We start from the raw sequence: 18,482 nt of genomic DNA on the forward strand, positions 1-18,482 counted from the left end.
CCTTGCAGCTATCAATGTGGCTGGTGGCTCTGTTGCTCTTATAGCTGGCTGGCCTCACCTCTGCCTTTTCAGCTGTTAGTAACCAGCTGCTCTGCTTTGGTGGCTTGGCATGCAGGCTGCTCTTCTGTGGCTTCTGAGGACACTCCTCTGCCTCTGTCGCAATGACTGCTCTAATGGCTCTGCTCTTTCCTTCTTCATGTTGCCAGTGTGGCCAACTGTACTAAAAATAGACCAGAAAAGATGGCTTGAGAGAAGTATTTTGGGGCTCTAATTCTGAAGCACCAGGAGAGAAGGAGATTGTCCCAGCTGACCAAGTGTCTTAGTTAGCGGTTTACTGCTGTGAACTGACACCATGACCAAGGCAAGTCTTATAAAGGACAATATTTAATTGGGGTTGGCTTACAGGTTCAGAGATTCATTCTATTGTCATCAATGCAGAGCATGGCAGCATATAGGCAGGCATGGTGTAGGAGGAGCTGAGGTTTTTATATCTTCATCCAAAGGAAGCCAGGAACAGACTGGGTGTCCTCAGGCAGCCAGGAGGAAGATCTCCAAGCCCATCCCCACAGTGACACACTTCCTCCAACAAGGCCACACCTTCCAATACTGCCACTCCCTGGGATGAGCACATACAAACCATCACACCAAGGGAGTCAAACAAGTATGCTTGTGTAGCCAAAGAAGGAGTGTGGAGGCCAATCGCAACAAATTTCTCCTGCAAATGATGGTCTGTGTTTGCACTAATCACAGGCATCCAAGGGAAATGCTCCCCATGTGGGTCAAAATAAGAGTTGTTTATAGGTCACTGAGACTTGTGATAATAAGAAGTCCAGCACAGACTGTTAGGAATCATAAAGGCTGAGTCTGCATCTTCAAGAGCCAGAACAAACATCAGAGAGCTAATGTGCCACCCAAGAAAAAGCCAATTCTCACACAAGCAAGCAAAAATAGCATGTGGTGCAACTTTAGCACGTCAAAGAGGCCTTCTGTTGTAGGTGTGGCTCTCCGTAGGTCTTCATTGTGGGGGTAGGATCAGAGTTGTTGAGGGTAACCAAGAGCAACCGATTCCATAATGCAGGTCTCACTCCTGTGATAACAGAGTCCTGCAGTATAACTGTGAAGACTGCATGGTATGAAGCCTAATTAGCACAGTGACCTTGACAGCACCAGATACCCTGGGAGATGGACAGTGCTAGGTTTAGCATTTTTATATAACACTGCGTGTAAGGGCAAACAGGGATAAGATATCTGTGGGAGATGACCCTCCCTCATAGGAGGGCGTGATCCTGAGCATGAAAGACCCAGGGGTCTCAGGAGGTAAATGAAGAAGAGAGAGGAATTTTAGATTCTATGTCAGAAGGTGGCCTTGATCCAGAAAGCCTTTGCCACCTTGTGTGGCTCCTGATCTGACTGAATGATTACTACCCATGTAGCCAGACCTGGAAATCCAGGTTGTCAAGCCAAGTCAACCGTCTGTGCTCTGGGACTGTCTGCAGTCAAAATACTGATCCTTTCTGACAGCTGTGAGCTGAGACTTCTGCAAATCAGGACAATTACCAGTCCCTGGACAGTGCTGGAATAAAAGGCAAGACACTGGAATGGCAGAGAGACTGTCAGAGAAGACTGGGGCTTCTGGGGAATCCAGTCCACCTGGGTTCTACTAAGAAGAAAACAGAAGCTGCTCCATCTCTCACCTTGCTGGGAACTGAGGATCTTCCAGAGCCAAGCACCTGCAGGGCTGCCCCAGTAGGGACTGCGGTTTGTGTGTGCCATCCTCCGTCTTCAGATAGCATTTGAATACGCAGGAGGGTTAGGAGCAAGAGGCTCTGCAAATGAGACAGGAAGCTGGTTCTGGTCTTCCTTTGTGCATGCATCAGTCTTTGTTGAGCATTGCCTTCCTACCAAGTTCATCTGATGTCTTGGGCCTTTGTCAATCTTCCCGCCGCAGTCAGTCTGGGCTCTCAGTGAGCCACTGGGTCACAATAACAAGCAAGCAAACAACCAATTACTGACCTCATTTTCTATGATGGTTAAGCTCAACGGTCAACCTGAGGAGACCTAAAATCATTTGGGAGATATCAAGCATGCCTGTGGGGGGTTATCTTGATTTGGTTCATTGAGGTAAGGATACCTGCCCACTGTGAGGGGCACCATTCCCTGGGCTCTATCCTGAACTGAATGAAAGGGAAAAAATGAGCTAAGTGCCAGCATTCATCTTCCTGCTTCCTAACTTTGGAGACAATGTGACCAGCTGCTTCCAACTCTTGTTGCCATGATTTCCACACCATGATGAACTGAATACCCTGAAACTGTGAGCCAAAATTAACCCTTTCCTCCCCCAAACCTGCTTTTGTTAGGGTATTTTATCACAGGAGGAGAAACGAATACATCCTCTACCTATCTGTTAGTGACAGATTCTACCCATAACCCCACTGCATACATTCAATATGTCTGTTCTTTTCTGTCTCTTGTAAAGAATGATTTAGTTTTATTGGTTCTCTTTGGTTATCGTTATCATCATCATCATTACCATTTCCTTCTTGGTTTAGGATTAATTTACTCATCTTTTTATAATTTCACATATTTTTCAAAGGGAAACACATATTACTGATTTGAGATCTTTCCTCTTTTTTAACACATGCATGGTGACGCCATTACTTTTCCTCTAAGCATTTCTTTAGCCACACCTCATAATTTTTTGATGTATGTTTATATTCATTTGTGAAAAATACTGACTGATATCCCTTGCCACTTCCCTTTTGATCCACAGTTAATTAAATGCATCTTGTTTGATATAAATATTCCACACTTTCCACACAGGTTTCCCAATGTCATTCTTTTGTTAATTAATTTCTAGTTCAACTTCATCGTAATCAAAGAAGTCCTTTCTTGTTCTTTTGTTTCAAGCTGTATCCACTCTTCACAGAGCACACAGCTTTCTTCTACTGCTATGGTTACTATTCTTACATTCTCTTTTTGATCAAACTTCTTGGGTGAACAGCTCACATTTGCTGTCTCTCTTTCACTCTCCCAGTCATACCGAACCATTGAGGGCCTCATTATTTTTCCCCAATTTCCCCAAGGCTTCTGAATTCTTATTAGTTCTATAAACTCTTCAAGAATTATCATTTCTGCTTTAAAAAATGCCAACATGTACTTCCTTTGCGTCTAGCCAAGAACCGTCTGATGTCTCTCATAAGCAGTGAGCCTCCCCAACACAGCATGCCATCAATCTTCTCCAGGTTTTAGCAGCTCATCACCATAGCAACCACATCTTTGCTGTGTGGCAACAGATGCAGAGCCAGTCCTGCGATGCCAAGTGAGGAAGGGCAAAGAGGGACAGGTGAGGAACTGGCTCACATTCTGGAGCAGATCACGTGAGTTCAGAGGTAACATGGACCACTTAGTTTGGCAAAGGGATGGAGAAGTTGGACTGGCCATGCAGGCGTTATAATTTATGACTCCACAGACTGGAAGCCAAGATGGTAGCAGGCAAACTTAGACATGCTGCCTTCTGATTTCTTAGGTCAGAATTTTAAGACTTGTTTCAGTGACTGAGTGTGGATTAAAGCCTGATCGGTGGGAGTAGAGGAGACACTGTGAGGTGAAGAGAGAAAGAATGGATTGGGAAATAAGAGAATAAGACAAGAAGAGAATGCAGGGTAGGACTTGAGGGTGACTCTAGATTTAGAGCTAGTTTTATTTACCTTCTCTGTCTTGCCCTCTCTGTCTCTCTTCTCTTTTCTTACATGAAAGCATTTAATTTTTTTTAATTTAAGTTTAAATTATGTGTGTGTTTGTATAGGTAGGTATGCATGAATGCAGGTGTTTGGGAAACCGGAAGTTGTGTTACATGGAACTAGAGTCACGGACAGTTGTAAGCCCCTTCCTTCCAATATGCCATCTGGGAACCAAACCTGGGTGCTCTGCAAGAGCAGTGAGTGCATTTAACTGCTGAGCCACCTCTTCAGTTTCTACACAAATGTACTTTATTTTGATCAAGTTCACCCCTCTATCCCTCATCCCCTCCCTCCAATTCCTCCCAGGCACCTCCTCCTAAATCCCTTTCCAATGTCCTATCTATCTATCTATCTATCTATCTATCTATCTATCTATCATCTATTGATCTATCCATCCATCTATCCATCCATCCACCCACCTACCTAACCCTCCATCATATCTATCTATCTATCTATCTATCTATCTATCTATCTATCTATCTATCTATCTCTATCTATCGATCTAGCCATCCATCTATCTAAATCTAATTAGTGTTGCCTGCATACACCAGGGTAAAAAACTGTCTGTTGTACCATGAACAACCTATCAGTAGCCCCGCTCCTGAAGAAAATTGAACTTCTCTTTCTTAGCAGCCACTGACTGCCAGAGTTTCTGAGTTAACAGTTGGGGCCTTCTGAGCAGCTCCCCAACCCATGCTGGAACACTGACATAAATAGAGGGATCGTAGCATGTTTTCCCTTTTGATGAAGATGATCCTGAGGAAGAAAGCAGATAATAGCAGGAAGAACTTCCTCAAGAGGGTACCCTCTACTCAGACTGGAAGCCAGGGTCTTCTGGCCATGACTGTTTCCCCTACAGAAACACTTTGAATCTGTTCTGAATGCAGGGTAGAGGCCCCAGAATTGACAAAGACCATCTTCTGTTGCATAATTCATTACCGCCTGCCCTCCTCCTGTTTTCATGTATCCCTTCTGATCTTGGGGGCTTCAGCATCTTCAGAAAGATACTATTTGCCGAAGATCAAACAGGTCTGTTTGTTCTAAGCCCTATGAGTAATAACTTAATCTAAAAATAGAGACATGTTTATTAATAGGCTACACAGTAATTTTCTAAGCCAAAGAGAAGGACTCGGTGACTATTAACCTGAAGGCAGCCCTGTGCATCATCCCTGAAGGAGGGGTGGGGCTGCTGAGACAGAGTGGGAGAGAAGAGAAAGATGCAGGAGCCAGGAGGGCTGACAAGAGCGACAGAGAGCTTAGAGTCTTTGCGAGGAGCTTATGAACTAGGGTCTTCTTCTTTCCTCCCTCCTCTCCCTCCCTCCTCTCCCTCCCTTCTCTCCCTCCCTCCTCTCCCTCCCTTCTCTCCCTCCCTCCTCTCCCTCCCCACTCCGCTTCCCTTCTTCCTTCCCGTGCTTCTCTTCTGGCTAATCTAGGTTTCTCTCCCTCTCCAACTTCTTCCTCCCCCTCCTCCCCTCCTCCCCGCCTCCTCTTTCCTCCTCCTCCACCTCCTCCTCTTCTTCCTCCTTCTTTGTCCTCCTCATCACCATCTTCCTTCTCTTCCTCCTCCTCCTATCTCTTTCTTATTTTAGTGCTAGCCAGTGGGTCTGGGTTTGAACCCTGACAAGTTCTGATTTTCTGTCCCTGTTTTCTAACCAATTAACAGCAACCAGCAGCAACAGTATTTCATAGCTTTGCTTTGGGAACAGATAAGATAGCAAATGAAAACCACTTGGAATGGAGTCTAGTTCCTGTGTGTTTGTTAGAAAAAAATAAACGCTTAGGAGTCTGAGAATGTAGAATGCTCACCGAGCAAGCAGGAACCCTGGGGAGTTCATCCCCATCACTGTATGGCCTGTTATCACGGAACCTATCAGGTAGAAGCAGGAGGATCAGGAGCTAGGGATAATTCTCAAAAAAAATAAAAATTAAAATTAAACAAAAATTAAAATAATACACATTTTTTTTATTTCACAGAAGGAATAACTTAAAAAATGTGCAAATACATCATAGAAAAAATGTCACCATATTGGGATTTGAGAGAGAGACTTAATTTTTTTTATTGCAAACATTTATTCATTGTGTATTTGTATGTGTGTGAGAGCACATGACACAGCATGTGTGTGGAGGTCAGAAGACAACTGAGTCAATTCTTTCCTTCCACCTGTGGGTTCCGAGGCTCTATTCAAGCTTGCAATCTTGACCTGGAAGAGAGCTGATTCCTGGCCTTTGTCTAAGTCAAGTGACTGAACAGTGAGTGCACTTCCATTTACCTCCAGAGTGTGAAAAAGCAGCTACTTCAAACAACCTGCGCTGTGGGTGACCTCCCCTGTGTTCTCACCAAGTCCCTTGGGATGTTCACACTCTTCCATTCCCTTTGGGGCCTTCGATCTAGATCTTGCAGGCATGAATGGGGGTGGAGGAGTAGAGGCAGATGTCAAAGCACAGCAGAGTTTCCTGACTGGCCGGAGTGTCAAGGACATCCAGTCCCCTTGTGAATGCAGTCCCTATCAGCAATATTGCAGGGAGGTGGCCATCTCAGAGTGGACTGCTTAGAACTAAGTCCAAACTTTTGACTACTGTCTACCAGGGGGAAGACACAGCTGGTGACCAGTTTTCCTGAGGAGCAACAGTTCTTCTGGGACACATTTCTCCATAGGACCTTGCCAAGTAGTTGGGGCAAATGCCCCATGTCAATAGAATTAACATTGACAGGCGTGGTGGCTCATGCCTACTATCTGAGCACTCAGGGGGCTGAGGTAGGAGGCTCTGGAACACAAGTTCAGTCTGCACTGCACAGTAGGATCCTGTCACAAAGTGAATAGATGAAAGAATGAAAAAACCAAGTCACCACCAACTCTGGGCAACAGCTGAGGGTCCCCAGACCTTTCAAAAACACCTTGAAGTTGAGTTTTCTCCCTTCACCCTTAAGATACATAAACAGGTCATTGACTCTTGTCTAAAACTTAGTTCTGAAGCTCTAGATAAGTCCGAAGCTTTGATGAAAGATGGCATAATGCGCTGTCACTGGACTTAGTATGATAGTCTGTGCCCCAATCAACCAATTAGGTTTGGTCACTTGTCTTCCATATACCAATTAAAACAGCTAAATTAAAATAATAATAATAAAAAAAAACAAAAACAAACCCCAGCTAAATTATATAGTGAAAAGCAGAAAAAGAGATTTTATTCAATGTGGTCACACTGGTAAGAGAGAAAAAATAAAGTTCATTTCTGGATCTTAAAGTGAGATTTGGGTTAAAGTGAGTTATGCACACATAAGCAGTCCTCAATAAAGCTCTGGTCTTGCCATCATCAGCCATCATTATCTCTTCTGTAACGTGGTCCAAGTTGTAAATCTTTCCAGGAGAAAAAGTTGCTTCTCTGGCTGGACCAGGCTTGAGGCTTTCACTTTTCTCAGCATAAGATTTTCCAAGGGATTTCCAGCTTCTTGGGAGTCCATCGTTTCAATAGTCTGATCTCTAAAGTGAAGGGCACAAGCGTCTCTCTAGATTGTCTTCAACTCTTGGGGCTGGAGAGAGGGCTCAGTAGTTAAAGGCAAATACGACTATCACAAAGATCATGAGTTCAGTTCCCAACACCCATAGTAGGCAGTTCACATCTACCGGTAACTCCAGCTCCAGTGTTCCAGTGCCCCCTTTTGGCCTCCACAAGCATCTGCTCTCGTGTGCACATACCCACACACAGATACACACACATAGGTGAATACTTCCTGATGGTATCCAGGAAGTTACCTGAGAGGGGACAGATTACCTGGTGGGGAACTGAAACTTTAATGAGGTAGGAACAAGAGTCAAACTTACGACCCAGACATGTCTCTGTCATAAGTCATGGTCATTTTACAGACCTGACTGCCTGGTCATGAGATCTGCTTCCTCCATATAAGGCAGATGCATTCCCATAATTCCAAACATGCTTGCACATTTCCAAGATCTGTGAGTCCTCATGTAAGGATTAGGAGGGTAGTCTGTTTTTCTCTGGGGACAAGCCCATTTAAATTTCGGTGCGGACCTTGTCACCTTATCAACATCCTAATGAGTGAAGAAAATGTCCAAACAGGGCAGAAAATCTATTCAAATACCCATGACAAGCTCCTGGGCAGGCAGTCCCAGTACCAAACTTCTCAGATCTCTGGTTGGCTGGCAGCTTCTATCAAAGGCCTACGATACATTGGCAGCTGGGTGTTGCCAGCCAGCCTCTATTTTTATCCCATTCCCATTCTACCTTTGTTAAAGCCAAGCAAGGAGACTACGCTGGCTTCTCTCCTGTCTCTACCATCCATCAGCAAATCCTGTTTGAGTGGCATACCCAAGATCTGCTCTTCTGCTGACCTAACTCCACTGTGGGGATGACCGTACCTAGCACCTAAACAGATGTCTCCAGCTGTAACGACTGGCCAGGACAAACAGCACAGGCTTACTGCCTCAGCTCTGGAGGCTAAGAATCCAAGACCAAGGTGCAATGGGGATGGCTCCCTCTGAGACTGTGAGGGAGAACCCGCTCAAGGGTAGTCCTAGCTTCTGGGAGTTTGCCAGCCATCTTTGAACCTCAACCAAAGGCCTCACTACCTCCATCTTTGCCCTGCATCCCCTTGTGTAAATGTCCCTATTGTTTTGACAACATCAGTTTCACCGTGGGGCTCACCTGGATAATCTTGCCTCACTGAAGCCTCTCTCCAAATGAGAATTTGGTGGCTAGAACTTTATCATATCTGTTTTGAGGAATGCCCAGTTTATCCATAATATTCATCTGCTGTCTTTACAACAGTCACTTTCTTTGAAAATACAAACTACACCCCTTTCTCAATCCCTGTGGGCCCTGGTTTTACTTAGAGAAGAGACCCTGAACGCCTTGTCCCTCTGGTATACAGAAACCCGATCTCACAGTCTCCAGGTATGACCTCCTGCCTGTGCTGGTTTTCCCCATATTCCTCCGCCCTTTCATGCCTTGAAGATACCTCTGTTCTCTTTAGAAAGCTGTCTCCTGATCCTTCTGAGGCTGGCTCCTTCCTGTGGTTTAGAGCTCAGCATAAATGTCACCTCTTCAGGGGGCCGCTTTGACCACCAGATCAAAGCTAGACATCCCAGGGTCCCCTGCAGCACCTCCATCCCTTGCAGTTCTTCAGATGGTCTTTCTCAGGGCCTGACATTTGTCTCTTCCTTTATTTGTTTGGTTTCTGTCTTCTGCCCCAGGTCTCTAGGGAACATCAATTCCAGGTGAGCTGGGACTTGTCTATCTCTTTCAATGTGAAGTCTCCACATAGAGAAGTCCTGGGCATGTAGTTGAAGCCAGGTCCATCTTAGTCAAATGAATGAATAATTAGCATCTTGTGCCCCTACCCCCTGTAATTCTTGAAGTGTGTGTATACACGTGTGTGTATATATACATGTGTGAGTGAGTGTGTGTGTGTGTGTGTGTGTGTGTGAGAGAGAGAGAGAGAGAGAGAGAGAGAGAGAGAGAGAGGGAGGGAGGGAAGGAGGGAGGGAGAAGAAGGGAGGGAGGGAGAAGAAGGGAGGGAGGGAGAAGAAAGGAGGGAGGGAGAAGAAGGGAGGGAGAACCCATGCTTTTGCAGAGGGCGGTGTTGCTGGCAGAATCTTGCAAGGCAGCCTCTTCACCCATGGGAAGATGAGCATTTTGATTGCTGGTGGGTTGGATAAGTCTTTGTTGGGGGCTTTGTTGAGTTGGGCAGCACACTGACAGCATCCTTAATTTAAGTTCTACCCACTGGGTTTTAGTAATAGCTCCCCCTCCCCCAACATAATGGGCCAATGTTGGTGGCAAAAACCAGATCTACCCCCACTACAGGCTCACCCAGGCCTCCGCTTCCCATGGCTTGCAAAGAACTTCCAAAGTGAGACTTCTGTCTACCAGCTGGGGCAAAGGACTGAGTCTCTTCCCAAGGCAAGAGCAGAGGTCAGAAAGGTGAAAAACACCAACAAACAAACAAACAAACAAACAAATGCTCCTTTGGGAAGTTGGTGGCCTCTGGAAGAGAGCACAAGGCCGGCTATGTAAAAAGTCAGGTTGGACCTGAGTCCAGCACCCTTGTTCATGGCCTTGGCCTTTTAACTTTCAGGGGGGGTGTAAAGCTTCTTAGGGCAGATGGACGGCTTGGTGGGTGACCCCAGCTGGCTCCCTGTCCCCTCTTCAGGGCTGGGAATTCTGGACTGAGACCAGCCTGGTGTCAACAGGGAGGGGCATGGAGTTTGGGCACTTGGCAGCCTCCACAAACCTCTATGCAGATCCAATTAACACATTCGCTCTAATTCCCCAGTCTTTGTCTCACTAATGGTCTGTTTTCCCCAAAGCCAGGCTGTGCTCTGAGCAGCTGCAACTGGCTGAGGCGTGTGTGTGTGTGTGTGTGTGTGTGTGTGTGTGTGTGTGTGTGTGTGTGTCCTGTAGGTAAGCAGCTTCATGATCTCTAGGCTCATCAGCTCTTTATCAGAGCACAGTGAGGATGTATTTGGGATGGATCTCTCCTGGGCCCCACGCCTGCACATATCCTTTTGGCTGACCTCATTTTCCCTTCTAGATTTTTCTTGGGGTAGGGGGAAGTCAGTGGGAGGGGAAGAGAATAATAGTGAACACATAGGAGAAATTATCTGGTTCTCATGGAAGCCGCTTTCAGACAGTCACACCCAAGACCTCTGAGGCCTGGGATATTTATGTCCGGTTAAAGGTCTTAGGGATTATGCATCCCTGATTTAGGGGTGCTTGTAAGGACAGGGATGTAGGGTAGGGAGGACAAAGGACGTCTTCCTTCTAGCTTCTCTTGCTTTGAAAATATTAAAGTCACAATCTGTCTAATTGATTCACTAAATTCAGATGAGCTAAACGACGGCTGCGAGATCATTTGAAATACATCACTCCAGAAGTCTTCAAGGGAGCTGTGCTCTGTAGGGTAGGTGCCGTGGGGAACTGTCTCACTAGAGGAGGATGGTCCTGTGCACATGAGGTCCTCATGTAGGGGAGCTCTCCTAGGACAAAGTGTCTTCATAGGAAGGAAGGTCAAAGGGATGTATCTGCAATGCACCAGAGCAGAGGGGCAGAGGTTTATGGGACCCTGAATACAAGAGTTCTGTGAGAGCTGAAGGGCCTGTGCTGGCTGGTTTTGTGTGTCAACTTGACACAAGTTGGAGTTATCACAGAGAAAGGAGCCTCCCTTGAGGAAAGGCCTCCATGAGATCCAGCTGTAAGACATTTTCTTAATTAGTGATCAAGAAGGGGAGGTTCATCCCATTGTGGGTGGTGCCATCCCTGGGCTGGTAGTCTGGGGTTCTAGAAGAAAGCAAGCTGAGCAAGCCAGAGGAAGCAAGCCAGTAAACAGCACCCCTCCATGGCCTCTGCCTCAGCTCCTGCCTCCAGGTTCCTGCCCCGTGTGAGTTCCAGTCCTGACTTCCTTTGGTGATGAAGAGCAGTGTGGATGTGTAAGCTGAATAAACCCTTCCCTTCCAACTTGCTTCTTGGTCTTGATGTTTTGTGTCCAAGTCCTGATCCCCCAGTCTTATGATGGGGCCTTAAGACCACTGCAGATATAATTAAGTGACACAAGGCCATTTTGGAGTAAGGTGGGCCCATCCCAATCAGGCTGGTGTCCTAATAAGAAAAGAAGCAGGGAGGGGGTGAGAGGAGAGGACCATGGGAGGACACAGACACCCAGGAAAGAGGCTATGTGAGGACAGAGATTTGGAATGATGCCACCTGAGTTAAATAGCCTGGAGCCACCAGGAGTTGGAGGAGGACGGTAGAAACCTTCCCTAGAAGGAGGCTCTCTGTCCACACCTTGCTCTCAGTCTCCAATCTCCGGAACTGTGAGGGCATACATTTCAGTTGTTTTAAAGTTATCCTGTTGTCTGTGGTACTTTGTAACAGTAGCTGCAGGGGATTCGTATCCACCCTCAGGGCTTCCCCTCATCAGTGAGAGTCTCAGCCTCGGGAACCATCATATTAGAAAAATGCTTTAATCTGGTCAGTGCTTTGCTCTTAAAGGAAACATGGGTTCCCAACTTCTCTAGTTTGTAAAAATGTTTCTGAGCCCGGGGCAGGGTGATTTCCGAGGAACAGCTCCTGTGGGCATTCTCCTTATTTTCCACTGAGAGTGTGGAGATATCAAAGGAGCCGTGACCATTCCCAGCCTACAGCTGGGCTCCAGGGACTGTATAGCTTCTGTGATTTAAATGTAGCCAGAGGGGCTTTAGTGTCTGGCACAGGAAACACAGCTCCAATTACTTCTGGCAAGAGGGGCAATCAGTGGTTTCCCATAGGAAGACAAGCTGAGCTTGCCTGGAGCACAGGTGGTCTTGGGCTGGGGACCCTATTCTTCCTCAGTCTCTAGGACTCCCACAGTGTTCTCTCTCCATGCCCAGGCATAGACCTCACTGATCAGCATCATGGCCACCGAGGAGAAGCTGGCTCTTTCCTCTGGTTCCTGTGAGAAAGTCCTAAGAAAGATATTCAGAACTGTGGCGAGTGGGCTTCCAGTCCTGTGACCAGAGGCTGAAGCTCTGTGATATTAGATCTTGGACTCTGACTGTGATTAAAGTTAGAGTCAGTGAGAGGTGATGGCTCCCGTCAAAGCCTTCTGCCTAGGAGGTCCTTCCATGCAGGGAGCCAAGGAAGCCTTTGGTGAACCTATAAGGAACTGGTGATGTACTGAATGAACATGCATTATTGACAGGGGCACAGGTCTATCAAGGACCAGTTCCTCACATCCACGAGCGATTGACACAACTTGTCCTAGATGGGTCAGCCTCAGAACAGTAAAGACTTCCTTTCATCCAAATGAATATTGACAAATGACTGACCAGTGTGTGTAAGAACTAGCAACTGCAGCTTTTTCCCCTCATATGTTCAAAAGCAGAGACTGTACCTATACACACACACACACACAAACATATATACATACACACAAACATACGCATATATATATACACACACAAACATATACACATATGCACACAAACATACACATATATATATACACACAAACATACACACATATACACACAAACATATGCATATATATACACACACATACAAACATACACATATACACACAAACATATGCATACACACACACACACACACACACACACACACACACACACACACACACAAAGACTAGTTAACTCTTCCCCTAGAGGTTCTGGTTTGTTGCAGTAGTTGGTGTCACTCCATCAGAGTGCACACATCCCTTCTGACCCCAGTTTTTCTGTGTCCCTGTGTCTGTACTTTCTTCGTAGATCCTAGTCAGGGACCCAAGCCATGCAAGGAATTGGCACCCCCAGAGGACAGAAGAGTGAATGTTGTTCTCTGAGAGTAGAGTTAATGGTGGTGGCAGGAAGGGCTGAATTATCATTTCCTAGGGCAGTTCACCCAGATGCTTGAGAGACCAGCTGACTTTACTCCAGAGTCCCCAGCAGTCATTTTGATGGTTTCTGTAGAATATGCTAGCAGGCAGCCCGGAAGCCAATGCCCTGTCTCATGGATTAGTCAAACCTCTCTGTGATCTAAGACATGCTGTGGTCTTGCCGTGATCATGTGCTTTCTCTTCTCTTTGGCTCACAGAATAAGTATGCACCCCCACTGAATTTTGTTTATATAGTTGAGAAAAAAGTTTCATTTCTTTAATAGTTTTGAAAATAATACATGAATTAGGCTTCTCTAGAGATGCAGAGATGGAAAAGCGAAGTACAGGAAGTCAAGTGTGAGACCTAGGGAGATAGATGTCTGTGCTGGCTACTTATATGACAACTTGACATAAGCTAGGGTCATTTGGGAAGAGTGACTCTCTATAGAGAAATTGCCTTTGTAAGACTGGCCTGTGTTGCAGGATATTTTGATCCCACTATAAACCCCATTATTTACTGAAAAAAAAGTTTTCTAGTTGTGGTGTGGCTCAGCCCTTAATACACACTTTTAACCCCAAACAATGAAGGTAAAGTTATGGTAGAAAGAAGAAACTATGCTTGAAAGTGATATCTAATTGAGTGTCAGACAAAATGACAAATCAGAGAAAGATTTGACAGAGAGATATATGCCCAACTCTCATGAGGAGAGAGAGGAAAGGGAAGCTACTTAAGAGAGAGCAGCAAAGAGAAAAAAGAGACGAACAAGGCAGTTTTACTGGAAGAATTTTACAGAGACAGGTTGAAGAGAGAATAAGCTAGACATGGGTGAAGACAGAACGAGCCAGAGAATGAGAAGGAGCCAGAAGATTAGAACCAAATGCTAGGGTTAATTTGACATCAAGCAGAACAATAGTCCAGAGAAGGCCAGACTGAAGCAATCAGCTTGGAGAAGAGTTTAAGTCAGCATAGCTGAGTTGTATCAGCCAGCCAGAGATCATAGAGAAATAGGAAGAGGTGAGCTTATCCAGCAGTCCGTCTCAGAGGATGAAAACACCCCAAGCCTAGATTAGATTGTCCAGAGTTTATGAGCTTCTAGGACTAGACCTAGGTTAGCAGACTGAGGCAGTAACCCTTGGAGACAATTACTACAGGAAATACAAGTTATAATTACAGGCCTGTAGTCAAGCCTATGGGGCATTTTCTCAATCAATAATTGATGTTTGAGGTCCCATATGTGGGTGGTAGCACCTCTGGAGCTGGCTGAGCACACCATGGGGAAGCAAGCCAGTAAGCAACTCTGGCCTCTGTATCAGTTCTTGCCTCTAGGTTCCTGTTCTTGCCTTGAGTTCTTGCTTTGATTTCCCTGGATGACGCCTGTCTCGGTTTCCATTCTATTGCTGTGAAGAGGCGCCATGACCAAGGCAACTCTTATACAAGAAAGAATTTAACTGTGGGCTTGCTTAAAGCTTTTGAGGGTTAGTCCATGGTTATTACGGCTGGTAGCACGGCTGCACACAGGCAAGCATGGAGCTGGAGAAGTAGCAGAGAGCTTTACGTCTTGATCCATAGGCAGCAAGAGAAAGTGAGCGACACTGGGCCTGGGGTGGACTTTTGAAGCCTCAAAACCCACTCCCAATGACATATCTCCTCCAACAAGTCCACACCTCCTCCAACAAGGCCACACCTCCTAATCCTTCCAAAACAGTTCCACTAACTGGGAACCAAACAGTCAAATGGATGAGCCTATGAAGGTCATTCTCATTCAAACCCCAAGTTGCTTTTGTTCATTGTGTTTTATCACACAATTGAAATTTAACTGTGACAATGTTGTAGCCAAGTCCAAAGCAGCTGTCAGGAGGGAGATTCTCCTCCCCTTAGAGACCTCAGATTTGTCTCAGAAGGACTTTAACTGATGAGACAAGGGCCATGGGGACAGTTATTCACATGTGTTGATTGTGACAAAACCCCTTATCAACAGGATCCATGTAGCTTGACCATACAACTGGGCATCATAGCCTAGCCACATGGTATGTGACACCAGAGATACTGATAGTAGATTGCAGTAAAATGGGATGTTTTCTATTATTTTGTCTTGAAATCTGTTTTTCGTTTGTTTGGATGAGTTTAAAGGTAATTCAGTTTTTGCCATCATGTGAAAACCAAGTGTTAAGTAAAATGTAAATGTTGTGGTTTGGGCAACTGTAACATTTGCACTTTTAAAAGGTCATTGTGCAGCTATAAGCTCTTCTTCTCTCAGTTATATTGTCTTTGAGACAGGTTCTTCCTGGCCTTGAACTCAAAATTCTCTTACCTGAGCTTCCATTTGGGATCATGCAGGCATGCATCAGTCACCACCACTGCCTAAGAGTTTCTTAAAAGATCCTTTAAAAGACAATATCAGCTGGGTGGTAGTGGTGCACGCCTGTAATCCCAGCACTCTGGGAGGCAGAGGCAGGTGGATTTCTGAGTTCAAGGCCAGCCTGGTCTACAGAGTGAGCTCCAGGACATCCAGGGCTATACAGAGAAACCCTGTCTCGAAAAAACCAAATCCAAAAAACCAAAAAAAAAAAAAAAAAAAAAAAAAAAAAAAAAAAAAAAGACACTATCAATATAAAAGTGTGTACAGCAAATTATTTAGCATTTCTAAAGCTCAACATTTGTTTACTAATGCATTAACTTCCAAAGATTTCTGTGGTCTTTAGACATTTATATGCGAGTAACATTAGGTCCAAAATCCATTTGAGATTTTTAACTCAAAGATCTTGATGGTCCAAGTGTAGGATGTAAAGTAAGTTCATTATCTTCCTATTTCTCTGTCTGTCTACTCATTAAGCCATTCCTCTATCTACCAATCAATATACCCAACTTCAAAATTTCTATCCATCAGCTGAGTCCCTTTCAACAGGAGACAGGTTCCCCACCTTCTGAGTGTCCATCTGGATGAACTTTGAGGACCAGGGCTGGTCTTCTTGTAGTGAGGCTAGGAAGAACCCTCCCGGACTACAATTTATCTTCCTGTTTCCTGCCCCTCTCACTTCCTGGCTTCCTGTCTCTCCGGCACCTCCTGGGATCAAGCCCTGGCTTGCCACTGCTATTGGATGTCTCACCTATAAAATGAGGATGGTGGCGTTGGGCATGTGCATATCACAGAACTGCTGTGATGACTCAGTAAGACAATCTGTGTAAATACTCCACATAATGAACATGCGACTAAGTGTAGCTAGTGCTGGTCTTTTCTAATGTACCTACCTCCACCTCTAACTCAGCACTTTATGCATAGAACAACTGACTGTATATGCTTTTGTTTAACCTCTGAGAATGCAAGCATCCTGAGGGTAGGGCATTTCTTTTCATCATGTTGTGGTTTTCGTACTTAGGATGATGCATGTGGACACTGACTGGGTCCTCAGTAAATATTTGAGAAATGTATATATGTAAATGTCTTGGCTATTCCTGGTTGTCAACCTGATTATATCTGGAATGAACTACAAGCCAGAATTGGAAGGCTCACCTGTGATCCTAATCTGGAGGCTGAGAGATACAAGTTTCTGACCTGGATCTTGGCATGTTGATCTTGAAGCATAGTGGCTATGAATTCCAGAAGATTAAAACAGGGAAATCTCTGAGTTCAAGGTCATCTGAGATTAAATGCATGGTGGCACACACCTTTAATCTGGCCCACACCTTTTGCTGGAGACCTACAAAAGGACATTGGAAGAAGGAAGATTGGTTTTCTCTCTTCTTTGCCTGCTTGCATTGTGGGACTGAGCAACTACTAGATCCTTGGGCTTTCATTCACAGCTGCTGCTACCATTGTTGTGGAGTTGGACTACAGAGTGTAAGTCATCAACAAATTAGAGAACTCTAATACAGAAAGAAAGAACTGATAGATAAATGGATGGATTGATAGGCAGCTAGGTAAGTAGGTTAAGTAAGTAGATGGGTGAAAGAATGGAGGAGACAACATTTTATAAGACAAGGATAGAGGCCTGCAACACACCCCTCCCTCACTGTCCTAGAAGAAGTCAGCCCTGTGATACCTTACTCTCAGACTCTGGCCTCTAGAACCAAAGTCACCCCACCTCTACTATGTCATGCTGCCATATTATGCCAATCACAACATGAGCTACATCTAGGTGTGAACTCCTAGAATCTGTCTTCCCCCCACCCCACGGGCTGAACAAAAGTCATGGACATGCAGGACAGCCACATTTAATCGTTCATGAAAGCAGAAATGTAGAGGTTGCTCAGAGTTCTTGGAAGGTGGGAGACAGGACCATGACCTTGAGGCCATGTGGCATCATACTGTGATGATGGCAGCCAGTTATGCATCTCCCAGAGCCTGGTGTCCTGCATTGCTCCCTCCACATGGGGCCTCTGCTTTGGCTGAGTCTCAGCACCCCTGGAGGCCTTGGGAAGTACAGTTCCCAAGACTCCACTAGGCAATGCTCTCAGGTCCTGGAGGGCAGGGCTAAAGCTATTCAATATAGCAAACTCTGCAGGGGCTGGATGTGGTCTGCTTCAACAAGGACCAGCATTCTCCATCATGAAAGGCTCAGCCTTAAAGAAAGTACAATACAAAAGCACTGAGATCTAAAGAGGACTCCATCTGCTCAAGCTATTTCTGGAATGCTAAGACTCTGTTCATTTACTTAATCACTAATTTGATATTTTAAAAACTTGTCCTGATTCTTTCTCTCCAGTAATAAAGCATTGCCATTCTCTGTATGCCCTGAAATTCTGTTCAGGGCTAATTAGCATAACTTACTTAATATGAATCTAAATGGTAATAGAATAAATCAAATTTGTAAGCATGCTGTGTTTTAAAGGAACTTCACTTCAGCCTGAAGGAAGGAGTATTCTGGATTCTGCGAGGCCTGGAGAATGGCCAACTTCACGATACTCAGACAATAGTCACCTCCATGACACCTGGTGTGAAAGCTCTTCTTGGTTGTCAACTTGACTACATCTGGAATGAACTAAAATCCTACAATGGAGGGCACACCTATGAGGGATTTTTTATTTTATTTTATTTTATTTTATTTTATTTGCTTAATTTGAAGTAGGTAGATTCACTTCTAATCCAGACCTTTGATGTAGGAAGACTTATATCTTTAATCCAAATTTTGAGGCAGGATTTAAACATACCTTTAATCTGGAACCTACCTTCTGCTGGAAGCAGAACATGAATGAAATAAGCTTTTGCTCTTTGCCTGCTTGCTCTTGCCTTGCTAGCAAGTCCATTTCATCACTGGTGCTAAAGCCCACGTCTTCAAAATTGCAGTATATAATGAAGACTAGCTGTGACATTCAACCTCACAGACAGGAATTACCGGATTCTTGGACTTTCCATTCACAGCCATTGTTGCATTAG

This window comes from Apodemus sylvaticus, chromosome 9 (genome assembly GCF_947179515.1).
Source record: "Apodemus sylvaticus chromosome 9, mApoSyl1.1, whole genome shotgun sequence".
NCBI classification, from domain to species: domain Eukaryota; kingdom Metazoa; phylum Chordata; class Mammalia; order Rodentia; family Muridae; genus Apodemus; species Apodemus sylvaticus.